This window comes from Topomyia yanbarensis, chromosome 3 (genome assembly GCF_030247195.1).
Source record: "Topomyia yanbarensis strain Yona2022 chromosome 3, ASM3024719v1, whole genome shotgun sequence".
Classification (NCBI taxonomy): domain Eukaryota; kingdom Metazoa; phylum Arthropoda; class Insecta; order Diptera; family Culicidae; genus Topomyia; species Topomyia yanbarensis.
In genome coordinates, this window is record NC_080672.1 from 417,594,873 (window position 1) to 417,607,494 (window position 12,622).

Below are 12,622 nucleotides of genomic sequence, written 5' to 3' on the forward strand. Positions count from 1 at the left end.
GTCACTCGCTGTTTACACAAAACTAGCAGACAAAACAAATTGGTATACTGTGCAGCCAAATTCACTGTTTTTCTCTCTGCGTGTCTTTATTTTTAAAGCATCGTCTTTAGACAAAACGAGACAACTAGCTTCTTATTTTTAGAGTCTTGCCTGTCTTGTGCTCTACTGAAAACGCTTATCCTCAGCTACTCATTGCAACTAAAATGCTTTTACTCAAAAATGAGTAAAATTTGTTTGATAGTTCCATATGATGTCTGATCGAAGTAGGTCATCTCCATCAAACATCGGTACTACATCATTCCGACTACTCTCACCTACTTTTACTCATTTTGGACAGGGTACGGTTTTTGTCAGAAACGCGTCAAATTTACTCATTTGTGAAAAAACCGTACCTTGTCAAAAATGAGTAAAAGTAGGTGAGGCTATTCGGAAAGATGTACCAAAGTCGGATGGAGATGACCTACTTCGATCAGACATCATATTGAACTTTCAAATTTTTCTCATTTTTGAGTAAAAGCGTTTTAGTTGAAATGAGTAGCAGAGGATATGCGTGAATAATAGATGACAGTTGACTGTATGCGGCTAGTGAGGTTGGCAGTGCAACCAATTTTTTATCATATTTAGATATGTTGCTATAATGCACATAGCAATGCCCGTTTTAATAACACATATTTCGTCAAAATTTATTTAGTTAGTTAGCTGTTAGTACCAAATTCATTATTTTTCGCCTGAAATCTGGCGAAATTTTCAAGAAATTTATAAATATGATAGCCGCAATATGCTATCATAATCTCCACGACTCGTATCAAGTTCATTTTCAGCAGTCAAAAATGAGCTTCGATTATTTTTAATTCGGGTCTACAGATTACATACTTTTTATTTAAAAGATATAGAACAATGCTTGAAAATGTATAACCAAACTTTCCTGACAGTTCTGAGATTTTGTTTACGTGGACTTAGATTTTTTTTGATTCCATCCAACACAAGAAACTTCGAATTCTAACACCATGTAAACAAGCTCGCTGAACTGTCATTTTTTCGAGCATTTTCACTCATATTACGTCATCTTGCAATGCTGAATACATAAAAAAGCGGAATCACTAGAGCACTCTAATTAGAGTGCGGCCAAGACGCGTTTGACGTATCCAAACGAGTAGAAATCTGACGTATTTCTATTGTGAACACGTCAAATTTCATGTTCGTTTGGATACGCCATGGTTTCTTGGCCACACTCTAACTAGAGTGCTCTAGGAATCACTGTAGACCACCCTAATAACAATTACGGTTTTGTGACACTCTTGAAGTCTCTCTTGAATCCTAGATTGGAATTGTAGTGTGCTATAAAACATAAAATGTTACTTGGGCAGAGACGTTGTTTATGTATAAAGGTGTAATAATAGAGATATATGCACAAGAAAATGATAAAATTTAATATGAATAACAAAAATCCCTATAATCCCTACTTCTCGTATTCGGACAAAGATCAAAAAGGCTCCGTTCGATTTCTGAGATTTTATCACATTAGAAAAACTGCAAAGTATGTATGATTAGTATTACGGAGCAGAAAAAATATTCAAAATGGCCCAGTACCCAACTTTCCCGTATTTTTCAACAAACAGGAATATCTTCATTCAAATACTAAGGTGATTTTTCTTTAAAAGGAGGTATAAGCTGTAATTTTCAAATTGCTACTTCAAAAGTTATAGCATTTAATATATTTTTCCTCCATATTTTCCCATAGTATCAATTTCAAAAATTTCAAGCGAGGTAGGCGGGAGTCTAGAATTGTTCAAATGGATGTGAAATTTGGCATCTGAGCTTACTTTGACATTTGTCACTATAAGAGGGGGGCCTTTGAGAAGTCAAAAAAAAATGTTTGCAATGCCCTATTAGGCATCTTGCACTGATCATGATGCCAACACTGCGGAGCACGATGAGATGAGCTCTGTGGTAACTAAAACAGCATCACATAAGTCAAATTTGAAGATGTCAAATTAGCTCCGCGTTGGTTCCAGAAATCGTATTAATAGTTGTCTTGTCTTGTCTTGGGGATAAACGGTCCAGCTCGTCCAAAGTCCAAGCTGATAGGTAACGGAAATCGATGGTGAAAGATATTTTAAAATCATAGTTGAGAGCAACATGGATACCACTTAAAAGGAGGCGACGCCATTTTGCAATCCAAGATGACGGCCTTCGGTTACCAAGAAACAGTGGTAATAGCTATCAATACTGGTATACTTTGAAAGGGGGTGGTCAGTAATTGCTGAAAATTGGCGATTGAGGCCATTTTGAAGTCCAAGATGCCGGCTCCCACTATACAAAATATGTGTTACAGTCGTGATTCGCTAGTTGGACCGACTGACAAATGTCAAAAACTCTCCAAAAGAGATGTTGGCAGTGTAAATGCATCATTTTTTTTTTTTTATAATTGATAAATTTATTTAGGCCCAAATGCGGTAGCTCGACGAGGCCGATTGTTTGTTTTTTTTTACAATGAATAAAAAAAAAACAGCTACATTAAATTTTTGGTCTCGTTCAGGCGCAGCTTTCTGCTTTCTGCTGCGTGTTGAGATCCTTTTTCGAGGTGGCGAAATATTGCCAATGTTGTCCACTGCAAGTTGAGGTTCATTTCGCTTGTCTTCTTTCGCGTTATCGTTCACGTCCATGTCCTCATCCGTACTACTTTCCTGCTGCTCGCAGTCGGATGTTCCAGTTTGCGTTTTACTCTTAAGGGTCGTTTTAGTGTGTTCGTTATCGGCATTCGTTTCGTTGTTGTTGTTGCTGGTTGTTGGTGCTTGATCCGAAGATGTTGGTTTTGCAGCTGTTAGTGGTTTAGCGTAAGATGGTTCTGGGCTGATTTCAGTTGGATTGGTTAAGTTTTCCTTAACAGTTTCTACGCAAGGTTTTCCGAGGTGCAACTTCTTCGTGCAGAACTGGCACGTAGGAATTTGCCCTGGGTACGTGACTACTGATGTTTGATGAATGAGAACATCTTCACTTCCTAACGCTGTGACGGTTATGTATGAGGGAATTGGCTTGGTCACACGCATTCTCACCACACGAACACCGTTAGGGATGCCCGGGAAAAAATTCTTCCAAGTCTCATGTGTAACGGAGTCTACTTCTCCGTATTTTTGCAAGCATTTTTTAATCACGCCGTCAGGGGTACGCGTAGCCAAATCATGGACACGAACTTCTACAGCGCCGTTCTCGATGTATACGGGAATGCTATATTTAACATTGCCGCATTCGGCGGTGTGCTGCATGTTGTTTCGCGAGGCGAATGACTCAGCTTGGTTAATGTTATTGAACGAAATCAGCACGCAATGTTTGATATGATGCATTTGTAGGGTTTTCACTTCAGCCAGATTGAGTTTCATCTGCACTTTTAATAACTGTTCCACTTCCCGAATGGCTGGTCTTACGGGGCATTTCGAAAAATCAACAACAACACAGTTCGGCCGTATCTGGGTAGCTTTTTGCTGGGCACCGTCACTCATCACTAAATCGCACAGTAGGTATAGGCTATTGTTATATGGACTGCTTGTGTGATAGGCACCGATTGATTTTTAGGTAGAATTGACCGTTTCACTTGCGCGGGACGATTTTTTGCTTCTGCTCAGGGCGAGATGTGAAGACAAACTGTGAGTGTAAATGCATCTGTTCACATCTCTAAATATTGTCAGACTAATTGCCAAAGTAAATTTGACATGAGATTTTGGCGTTCAGATGCTTTTTAGTTGGACAATGGTCCAACTAGCGGAGGTCCAACTAAAAAGCGGTCCAGTCAAAAAGTGTCCAACCAGCGAATCAAGACCATAATTATAAGTACAATTCGCACTAAATAAATACTTTGGTAAATGATCAGGAGGCATATGCCAGTATCTTATGACTTATTCTCGAGAAATAATGGCAAACTATGATACTCACAGACCTACTACCATTCATATGACTTCCATATTGATGATTTTTTCACTGTTTTGTGGTAACCAGATCCGCCATATTGGTTATCAAAATAGCGTTAATCATTAATTTCCATCACCTGCTCATCACCACTTTACATGTGACACCTATATTGAAGATAGTTTTCATCGTTTTGTAGTAACCTCCATCTTGGTTTTCGAAATGGCGCAAATCGTCAATTTCCAGTGCCTACTGCGTAACACCTTTCAAATGGCACCCATATTGATGACAGTTTTTACTGATTTGTGGTAACCGGAAGCCGCCATGGCATGCCATATCTGTTTTCAAAATGTATTCAATCATCAGCCTCCCACCACCTTCCATATGATACCCATGTTGATGATGGTTTTCACTGCTTTATGGTTATCACAAAAGGCCATCTTCATTTTCCAAATGGCACCAATCACCAAGGATTATATTTCTCCTTAGTGGAGAAAAATGTGGGTTAAAACTAATTTTTCACCACTAAGGAGAAAATTGTTTAAAACCAAATTTGCGCGTTAAGGGTACAGCACCTATAATTAAATTGGAGTTTACGTTTTGACTTCGTCTCATCAGAATCCAACACTATCTTAGTGACAGGACTAAGCTAGCGCAGCATTGACGCTAGCTCCAAAAACGTAGCATTAGCTGTGTTCCTTGTTTTGCGGGACATATCGCTTGACTAGGGGCTTGCTCAGGAACACAATTAATGTCTCTATTTTTGGAGCTAGCGTTAATCCGGCACTAGCTTAGTCCTGTTACTAAGTTAGTGTCGGATTCTGATGAGATGAAGACGAAACGCAAATTCATTGATGGGATGCCATCTGGACCAGTATGAGCATTTGGGTTGTAAGCATGACTCTAGGACATCAACATAGGATGCAAGGGACGGATATCCAAGACACGGAAAGCAAGCAACATTGTTCGCCGCTTTTAAAAATGGAGTTGCAGTCAAGGTTCATTGCTAAAAGCACTGCTGAAGTGTTCTTGAAAAAGACTACAAATTTCTTCTGTGGAGATTCCTTCTTCATCACCATTGACCATAATATTAGGAAGTCCGCATTCTTTCCTGTTTTCGTTCACGTACTTCCAGAAATTCCTGAACTCCTAAAGTCTTTGATACTGATCTGCGAATAATTGTTTGTTCAGTCGTTTGTACAAGTTAATTGCTAAATAAAATGATTGGAAAAGGTCAACTCTATGTTTGGAGAGGTTTTACGGCCTATCTTTTTACCGGTTTCAGGCATTTAAGCCGTTTACATGATCGTTTAGGATGCTGGGAATGCGAGTTGATTTTATTTAATAACGAATTGGTCGATACCGTAAAGCGAGACGTGGGTTAATTTTTCGGCAGCCTGATTTGCGTCGCAATTGGCAAGCACGTCGTCCAAGTTGATATTTTCGAAGAACTGGTTCAGGGAGGTAAAATCAGCTGTACCAAAGTTGTATGATATTGTTTCAGTGAGTTGGTGAAAAATAGTTGGCTGGCCCAATCGATGGATGGTGGATACAGTTTTTCACTAAAGAAACGGGAGCTTTCAAAACAGAGATACCATTAGAGATCAAAGTGACAGTTATTTCCATTCATAATTCCGCTCATTGACCAAAACCAGCAGTGCAATAGTCATCTAGTAACTGGGTGATCTGTTACCATCAGGAAAATACTATGCAGAGGAATGGAATTGCCATGTGATCTTCATATATCACGAACTGTATAAACGCAATGCTTAGCAACCGACATCTGTGCTCATCGTTTAGACAAATATCAACCGTGCACCTAGCTGGCTACAGCGTCATCTCGCCAATGCCTGGCCTATTATAGAGCTCCATTAGGGTGTCCCAAAATGACATCATGTTAAAAAAGTCATCGGGCTCACTTCTTAAATGAAAGGTTAGCGTATCAGGACCACTTTCTTCTTCGGAGTGAATTTGCTAAAACGCTCCCTACTGGTGGCGAATTTTGATTTTTCGAGAAATGGGCCGATATTGGGTAAAATTTCAAATTCATGCTTGTTGAAGTGCTTCTAAACTGTCTTGGATTTTTTTCAGAATTTTTTTATTTTTCTGGAGATCAAAATTGAGAAGTTTGGTTAGTTAGTTTGAACAAATTTTGAAGTATAAGAGCGGCTGAGCCATTAAAACATAGTAAAAAGTGAAATTTTTTGTGTTTTTTATTAGTATTTCTTCAAAACTGGGTATCTGCAAATTTTTAAAAGTATAAAAAACACTTCAAATAGTTGAGCCGAATAAAGGGGCGTAATTTTGTTGAAGAAAGTGTATAGCTACGGTAAAAGGGGTATGAGTTACATAAGTTTTTGTTATATAACCTTCGACATTTTTAGCAATTCATCAAAAATAATAATGTTCCAAAAAATAAAACAATTCAAATGTACTTAGACCCCATATTGTTTTTCGGAAAATAGAAGGAAAATGATTCAGAACGGCGTTTTCTGTTTGTCTTTAGTTCGTCAGGATCGGGTTTAATAAGAATTTGATGATTTTTTGTACCATCAATTATAAAAATAATGATAACTTTACTAATGATGCCAAGTTTCTAATTATTTTTAGAAAAGGTAATTCTCCATAATTATTTCTTGGAGGCTTATTCACCAAAATTAATGTACTAGAAGATGCGCTGTATTCTATTGTAAAACTTTTTCGAAAATACAAAGCCTTCAAAATTGACCATTTCGGAATTGCGTGATCTAATACGTAAAGATCAGTTTTTCAACATTCACCCCACTCTTCTACATTTTTCTTCACTCTAAGGTACCTAAAATGGGAATGGGACTTTATATACAAGATCTGAATACGTTAGTCAATTCGGCATACAAATATATGCCATAACTTGCCACTAACTCGACATATTTGTTTAATTTTCATGATTTTAAATCCCGCTAGGTGGTTATTAATATACTAAATATTTTTTTTAAAATCGTCAAATGCTCATAAAAACTGATTCTGATGTAGTAGAGACAAGAAGAAAACTACATTTTTCATCATTTTCCTCCTATTTTCCGAAAAACAAAATGCGGACTGAGCACACTGAAACTGTTTTATTTTGTAGAACAGTGTTATTTTTTATGAATAGCATAAAATGTCAAAAGGGTATCTAGCAAAAACTTAAATAACTCATGCCCCACTGGTCGTAGCAATACACTTTCTTCAGCAAAATTACGCCCCTTTATTCAGCTCAACTATTTGAAGTGTTCTTTATACTTTTAAAAAATTGTAGATACCCAGTTTTGAAGAATAACTAATGAAAAACACCAAAAATTACACTTTTTACTAAGTTTTAATGGCTCAGCCGCTCTTATACTTCAAAATTTGTTCAAACTAACTAACCAAACTTTTCCATTTTGATCTCCAGAAAAATAAAAAAATGCTGAAAAAATCTAAGACAGTTCAGAAGCACTTCAACAATCATGAATTTGAAATTTTACCCAAAATCGGCCCATTTTTCGAAAAATCAAAATTCGCCACCAGTAGGGAGCGTTTTAGCAAATTCACTCCGAAGAAGAAAGTGGTCCTGATACCCTAACCTTTCATTTAAGAAGTGAGCCCGATAACTTTTTTGACATGATGTCATTTTGGGACACCCTAAGCTCCATCTTTGTCGGTCTTGGGTGCCGTTCTTCCAGTTTCCCCGCATCTAAGGTCACGAATGAGGTTGAAATCGCATCTGCCATCCAAATACTTGATTTTGAACCATACAACGTCGCACGTATCAGTCTAATTAGTTTCGCTGGAAAACCATGTTCTGACATAATTTGCCTCAGCTCATTTGAGGGGCTATAATGGCCTTGTAAACAGTTATCTTTGTGTCAAATGTGAGAAACCTATTAATCGTACAAAGAACGCCAAGCTTTCTGGCAGCTTTTCGGATTGTATAGTTCACGTACTGATTAAAACGCAGTTTTTTGTTCAATGTGATCCCAAGATATTTGATAGTTGCGACTAGTTCAACCATCTTTCCATTTATTTCAGATGATGCAGTACTTTCGTTCATCTGCCGCTTAGTTGCAATTACCTATTTGAAATGTTCAGTTTGAGTTTTTTCCACTTCAACCAATCAATAAACAGCCTGATGCACTCATCGAAATATTACCGATGATAAACATAACTATGTCCTCGGCAAACAGGTTTATTTTCGTATTTCCAAAATTTTTCTCATGTCTTTATTGTATAGGATAAACAAAAGTGGTCCTAGTACACTACCTTGTGGTACACCAAGGTTAATTTCGGCTTCCGATGATGTGGCGCGGTTGTACCTTGTAACTTGCGTACGTCTTTCTATGTAACTGCGAAACCACTCATGCGCAGTTGTTGAACATCTTGGAAATCCGGAACTGCATTACTGGTTTTCATAATTTTGCCATTTTTACGACAGTCGAATGAATTGTATTTTATATATCAAACGACAGCGCCATCTGTGATTTGTAGGTTAATTTTAAGAACGAATACCGCGAAGAATTGGTTTAGTAGTACTACCTATTGCGAATCGTGTAATCTTTAAGCTGCCTCTAGAACGAATAGCTCAGCTTTTAATCGCGTATTCCTCGGTAGTACACGGGTGTCTCATTTATTGTACAGATTTTATTTCTTTCAGATTGCCTCTAGTCAGTAATCAGAATCAATGTTCGTACTGCAGTAAGTGTGAACGTTTTTTGTATCGGGAAAGTGTTCCTGGGGTCGGTGTTGTTTAGGTCATTTACAAGTGACTTAATCCTCAGCGGAATAATGTGGTTTGAGCTTCCATTCTCCATGAGGTGGTGATGTTCACGTATCGTCGGCCGTAATCATTTGTCACTGTTACCTGTCTCTTTAAATCACTAACCAGTCTGAACATCGTTAATTTCAGATCCTGCCGAGTGCTGTTGATGCTCCAGTTATGCATGGAATACTTACATTTTGCTTTGGGATCTATCCTTGAGTGGAACAAAGTGATGCCAAATTAGTTATAGAATTTTCATTTCGACTTCGTCTCATCAGTATCCGACAGTAGTTGAAGAAACAACTTTTAATATTTTAATATACACATAACATATTATGCTCCTAATAAGGAGAAAATGGGTTGAAACCCATTTTCGCGCATGTAGAACACAAAATATAGAACTTAGTAAGTCGCCGATTGCATTTCGATTTTGTCTCCTCAGTATCAGGAACTGGGAGTGCATTCAAATGTCTCTTTGAAGAGAAATGCAGCATATTGTACATTGCAATGGCTTCTAGCCGATCAATGTTTTGATTTCGCCTGTTTCAGTAGTAAACACATTGCGGGACCTCCTACTTCACCGGTTGTTTTTTTTGAACAAAAATCGTGACTCCGTTTTGAACTTGTTTCAGTATAGTGATAAGTGCTAAATTCTGCACACCTCCTATCGCGAAACGCCTGCCACTGGATCACGCATTGGCACTCCTTAGCCAACACTATAAAGCCCCTATGATGCCATATCATCTTGACCTCCCTGAAATTTACCAGGGTTTAGTTCAAAGCTCAATTACTAAAACTAATATCCAAAATACACCTAACATGATCCATGCTGTCTCCGAGCTCCAACTAAATAAAGCAATTATCATCACTAGCTATTAAACCCCGCAAAACCAAATCTTACCTCCTTCCCCGGGGAGCTGCAGTCTGTCCTTGAAACGAAAACGATGAGACACAGACGTGACGTCAGCTGATTTGCAATTCTAATCCACATTAATGTTTCCGTACGCTCCTCTTTACGCAGCACAGGAATCACAGAAAACAACCAGCTTCACACCGACAGTAGGAAAACCCGTCCCATGTGTGTTACGGTTTTTTTTCGTCTTGCATCATCTGCCACAACAACAACAATGGGCAATGTTAATTTTTCACTTCTCAGTACAGTGCTTCCTCTGGTTCCATTTCTTGACGGTAAGCCGCCCCCCGCACACTCCGTCCACAGGTTGGGTTTATTTTCCGGCCCCGAGCCAGAATATTTCTACACACCACCAACACTAGCACATCCCGTGCTCGAAAATTCAACTTGTTATTTACACTCCGATCACCACTACTGCTACCAGTCAGTCAGTCTGTGCGAGGCCTTTTAGCACTTGCCTCCCGGTGCACCACCGCAGCCACCACCGCCAACCAACCACTTGCCGCTGATCGTCTACACCGTCGGATCCGCTTGTCGCTATGCCGAGTAGGAAAACTGGGCTCTGCTGCTTATTGCTGCTTCTTTTTGTGGCCACGTTCGCCAGCAAGCTCTACTGCCGAGCAGCACAGAGATCCAACGGTACCCACGGTTGTTGGTTCATCTATATGCAATTAACAATTCACTTTGGAAGTGCGCTCCGCTATAATTATTGTACGCCTTTTTGCGATTAGGCCAGCAACGGGGAGTCTGATAAAAGTGTCTATAAGATTTTGTTTCCTAGATGAACTGTTCCTGTTCGAATTCAAGTTTGAGATTTACCAATCGTCATCGGGACCCATCGGTCAGTTTTGCTAGCCTACTACCTTTACGTTTTATCAATGTCCAAAGTACATGAACACTTGAGTTATTCTTCTTGCACAACAACGCAATCAGCTTCTAGCAGGAAAAAACGAAGATGGCGACTTAACGTCGAACAAAAAGTCAATTTTCACCGCTATGCGGTATGTGCGGGTTCTACCACGATGGGGAGATGGCCGCGATTGCTTCAAGGTATCCACTCGACTCCACGCACGCACGGTAGTTTAGGTAAGCGAGAGAGACAGGGAACAGGGTGGTGGTGACCAGCAACCAGACACGCAGAATACGGGCGACAGACGGCAAGAGAATGAACTACCTATCTCAAGCAATCTACCAACCTCGACGATTTTCACTCGACTGACTGAGTCTGTCTGACAGTCGGCGAGCGGTTGCCGTCGTTTTGCCGAAAGTGGCGAGAGCATCGGAGAATCAAAAGAGAGCGGGGAGCGAACGGTGGCCGATTAGGAGTCGAGCAACTTTCGGGATGATGTTGGCTCTCGTGTGTGTTTGTGTGAGCAAATGATGTGCCCTTGTGCTGGTCTCTGCATGTATGTAGTTTGACTTGTTGTCTCCACTCACACTCGTGGCGTGAGCATAGTTCGCAGTGTTTCAAAAGTTAAATACATAAATATATAAATATTTGATAAAGATGAATGAATTTGTTCTTTTTTCTAAGATCAGCACGAGAAAGGTAGCGAAATGCACCGATTTCGACTTCTGAAAATCTATTTTATCATACTCAATCTACATATTCAGTTCACTTATATTTTGTGTTTTGATAGTCGTGAGATAGAAATAACGAAAGAGATAACATCCATTGAAACCGACCACTGCTGTAAACCCTATGAATAGAGCGATTTTGAATTTCATTTAGTTTAGTGATTATCTTTTCAAAACTATGTACGATGGATTAGGCACTCGATTTGCATCAGTGTGACCGAATAAAATTCTTTGACGTTTATTCTTGTTTCGATCGCACTTGTGTGTCTCCTATATATGGCAAAAACTCGTCCGAATGCTAGATTATATCGGGATTGATAATATCACAGTCTAAGGCAGAGATGGCTTATTTGTGTTCTACAAATTAATTTTTAGATGAAAGGTTTAATTCGATTTATCGCCTGAGTAGCCCCAAGTTTGCGCTAGTTACTGACGAGAGGAGCTCGAAACATCAAATCCAGCTTTATCATTTTCTTTTTCTATTTCTATCCCGGACTAACGGGTGGCTTCCTAATCGAGGTCAGTTTTATCCGTTAACCAGCTTACTGGAGCTTAATAGATTCGGATTTTTTTATCGTTCTCCTTTAGAAAAGGTATGTAATCTCCTAAATTTCCTACCTTCGAGGTACGGAGAGCCTACTCATTCGACGAGATCGGAAAATGTCTGGGTATGTTTGTATGTGGCAGAATACAAAATCCAAAGATTCTATAGAACATAGAATGATTATTTTCATAAAATGTTTTAATCTATTTTACCCCGATTTTCCCTAATTATTGGGTTTTTAGTATTTTTTCCCCTATTTAGCAATAGTCTAATAAAAAACTGTTCCGGCATTCGAAAGGCAAACAGAGACGAACACGAGCAATTTCATTGATGCTAATCGTCGACAGGTTTTCATTGGTGATCTTATATGACTAGCCTGTAGGATTTTAAGCCTGTTTCTAATGACCCTTCTAATTTTCCGATCTGTGTACTTCACATCCTTGCTCTCATTTGAGTACTATGGCTCTAAATTTTCCCTGCCCAGTAGTTTTTAGATATCGTTAAAAATGTATTAAAATATTTTTTCAATTCTTAACAGTAGTATTTTCCGATGCTATGTAACTAAATATCATAGCTGGTGCAATGAGGTGCCCAGGCGTCGATTTTGGGTACATCATAAACAATTAGATATTTCCATTTCAGCCAATGAATTATCGGCATTCTCAACCAATGCGGACGGTTTAGATCACCTTAGGTATAGTCGATTGAATTCTTTTGTCGTGTAAGTCGCACCCATATTCGATTCGTTGCTAATGAGGCGGCTACAATTAAATTTTCATGGCATGTTTGAGATAATGTTTGCATTAAAATAGACATGGTGGGAAAAACGATAAAAAATATCGAATCAAAACAAATTATCATTGATTCCTGTCTTAATCCATAATTTTCGCAAAAATGACTCCCTGTCGGCCTTACACCAGTTGGCCGA

At 38.9% G+C, this 12,622-nt stretch overlaps 1 protein-coding gene across 1 annotated transcript in view; it reads right to left on the minus strand.

Annotated features, from left to right (window-relative positions):
• LOC131691785 (protein piccolo) overlaps positions 1 to 10,796 on the minus strand; it is a 267,985-nt gene extending 257,189 nt beyond the window's left edge. The window contains exon 1 of the mRNA XM_058978418.1: positions 9,561 to 10,796. The gene's annotated coding sequence lies outside the window, so the exon portion shown is untranslated. The remainder of the gene's footprint in view (positions 1 to 9,560) is intronic.
• Between the last annotated feature and the right edge of the window lie 1,826 nt (positions 10,797 to 12,622).